The 2,783-nt window shown below is 31.9% G+C and overlaps 1 non-coding gene across 1 annotated transcript; it reads left to right on the plus strand.

Moving 5' to 3' along the window:
* The first annotated feature begins 695 nt into the window (after positions 1–695).
* LOC139860919 (small nucleolar RNA R71) lies at positions 696–802 on the plus strand. Its single transcript, XR_011763545.1, has one exon. It is a non-coding gene; the product is annotated as a small nucleolar RNA R71 (small nucleolar RNA).
* Positions 803–2,783: the final 1,981 nt, after the last annotated feature.

A 2,783-nucleotide genomic window follows, 5' to 3' on the forward strand; every position in this document is an offset into this window, starting at 1 on the left:
GAGTTCTTAGTGACTGATCAAACCTCTCATTTGTTTGGGTTTGAGATGTTATAAATTGTGTTTGAGATTCCATTAGCTTTGCCATCATTTCTTCTAGATTTGGCTTTTTCTCTTCGGTTTGTTGTTGTAGTTTATATAAGCTAGGTCTTTGTTGATTGAAAGTGTTGTTTTGAGTTGGTAGGTTATTCGGACCTTGTTGGTTATACGAGTTATTGTTTGGCCCATTTGGATTGTAAATAATGTTTTGATTTCGATTGAAGTTTGGCCTTGGCGGTTGATAATTATTTTGATAATTATTTCCCGGCCTTTGGTTCATGTAGGAAACATTCTCACGTTGTTCCATCGTTTGCTCAATGTGACAATCTTTCGTTAAGTGTGGTCCACCTCATTGCTCACAACTGATTCGTATTGCATGAATATCTTTAGTCATCTTTTCCATTCGTCTCTCGAAAGCATCTATTTTTGCGGAAACGGAATCAAAGTCATGGCTAGAATCGGCTCTAGCCGCTTTAGATGATCTAACGATGTCTTTTTCTTGATACCACTCATGTGAGTGGGAAGCAGTGTTATCAATAATTTTGTAAGCTTCAGTTGTGGTTTTCTTCATAATGGAACCACCAGCCGCTATGTCGATGTCTTTTCGTGTAGTGATATCGCATTCTTGGTAGAATATTTGTACTATTTGATAAGTGTCTAAACCATGTTAAGGACATCCTCTCAACAACTTTCTGAATCTTTTCCATGCCTCATATAGAGTTTCATTTGGCTTTTGCGTGAACATAACTATTTCTCCTTGAAGTCTCACGGCTTTAGATGCCGGAAAGAATTGTTTAAGAAAATTTTCAACTAAGACATCCCATGTATCAATCGCCCCTTCAGGTAATGATTCTAACCAATCTTTGGCTTCTCCTTTTAAAGTCCAGGGAAATAATATGAGATAGATTTGTTCATCCTCAACTTCTCTGATTTTGAATAGACTACAAATCCTATTAAAGGTTCGATGATGTTCGTTTGAATCTTCTTTTGGCGTACCACTATATTGGCATTGATTAGTTACCATGTGTAGGATTTGTCCTTTGATTTCATAATCTAGCACATTAATGTCTGGGTTAATAATGACGTGACCTTGGCCAGTGCGTGTAGCTCTCATTCGATCCTCCATAATTAGGGGTTCAGTTACTTCCATAATTGAATTTGTTGAATACGAATCACTAGAGGATTCTGATTTAACAGTTTGTACTTCATGAGGAATGATTAGTAGTTCTGGATCTTGGAATTGTCCTTGAATATCCTCCGGGTTCTCAATTGTGAAGTTGGGTTCAAAAAATGGATTATCGGAAATTTGAATTGGAGTACTTGTTTGACTAGATGATGATTCTAAAGAAAAATCAACAACGACAATATTAGCTAGATGTCTTGATCGAGTTACAGGTGGTGAACGTATGAAAGGTGGTGAACGTTTTGCTCGGTGCATTCACTGAATATCCTATTAGTTATAAAAGATAAAAAATTATATAAGTTATCAAATGTATAGACTTTTCTGATTTTGCCCACGTTTCGAATAGCCAATAGATGCAGCAGGTAGCCAGGACCATTTAAATCGGAAGCCCACAACTCGCCACTAACAAATCCAACTATTACTACGAACCATAAAATTTTGGATGTCTATCAATTTAACCGCTTAAAATAATTTTTCGTCGAAGTTTAAAGAAATTTTAGAGAAGAAATAGAAAATTCTATGTCCTAAAAACTAGAGCGTCGAGAAATAAGAAAGAAAAAGAGTGCGTCGGAAAATGTCGAAAAATAAATGGTCGAAAAATAATAAAAAGAACGTAGCGCGTCGAAACTTAAAAGTCTAAAAACTAAGAATTAAAAGTTGCGTCTAAAGATATTAAAGCTTAAAAGGAATTCTATATCTAAAACGGCAATAACTTAAAAAGGCACTAAAATCTATTAAATATTAAAGCGATAAGCGACGTCGTAAAATTCTAAAGCGCCTAAATCTTAATCTAAAGAAAAAAACACTTAAGGGATTTTACGGCGAATCTTAAAATTCTAGAAATAAAAATAAACTACGGCAAAATACTAAGCTACAAACTAGTTACGAACGATAAATATATAAATTACGAATTAAACGATATAAAATACAAAAATAAAACTTAAAGTTATAAAAATACAATTTTTATAAAAATATTATTTTTATATTATTATTTTATAAAAATATTAATTTATTATATTAATAAAACTAATTATAACTTAAAAATACAAAATAAATAAAACTAAAACTAATTAATATAATAATTAACCCTAATTAGGGTTTAATAATAATAATAATTAATAATACTCCGTAATTAATGCAGTACCATGTCAAACCTGGCGTGTCAGAAGGGACCATGCGGTCGAATGGGTTTCAAGGCCTGGGCTCATGTGATCGCATGAGATCAGATACCAAGCCAGAAAGTTGGGCTGCTACAGTGATCGGCCCGATTACTTTTATAATTTTTTTTTCTGTTTTATATTTTTGTAAAATATTTATATAAAACTTATAAATAAGAAAAGTTTACTTATTAGTTTTTATAACTTTTCACAATAATTAGAAATATAAACTTTTTAAATTTAACTAAACTTAAAAATACAGATATATATTTTTCTTTTTCTTTTATATTTTTGATTGTATTATATAAAACGTATTTTTATAAAAATGAATTAAAGCTTAGTAAAAATCTTTTTTTTATAGCGTTTCTCTTCGGCGTTGAATTGTTCCCCGGCAGTGGCGCTAAAAA

This window comes from Rutidosis leptorrhynchoides, chromosome 7 (genome assembly GCF_046630445.1).
Source record: "Rutidosis leptorrhynchoides isolate AG116_Rl617_1_P2 chromosome 7, CSIRO_AGI_Rlap_v1, whole genome shotgun sequence".
NCBI lineage: Eukaryota > Viridiplantae > Streptophyta > Magnoliopsida > Asterales > Asteraceae > Rutidosis > Rutidosis leptorrhynchoides.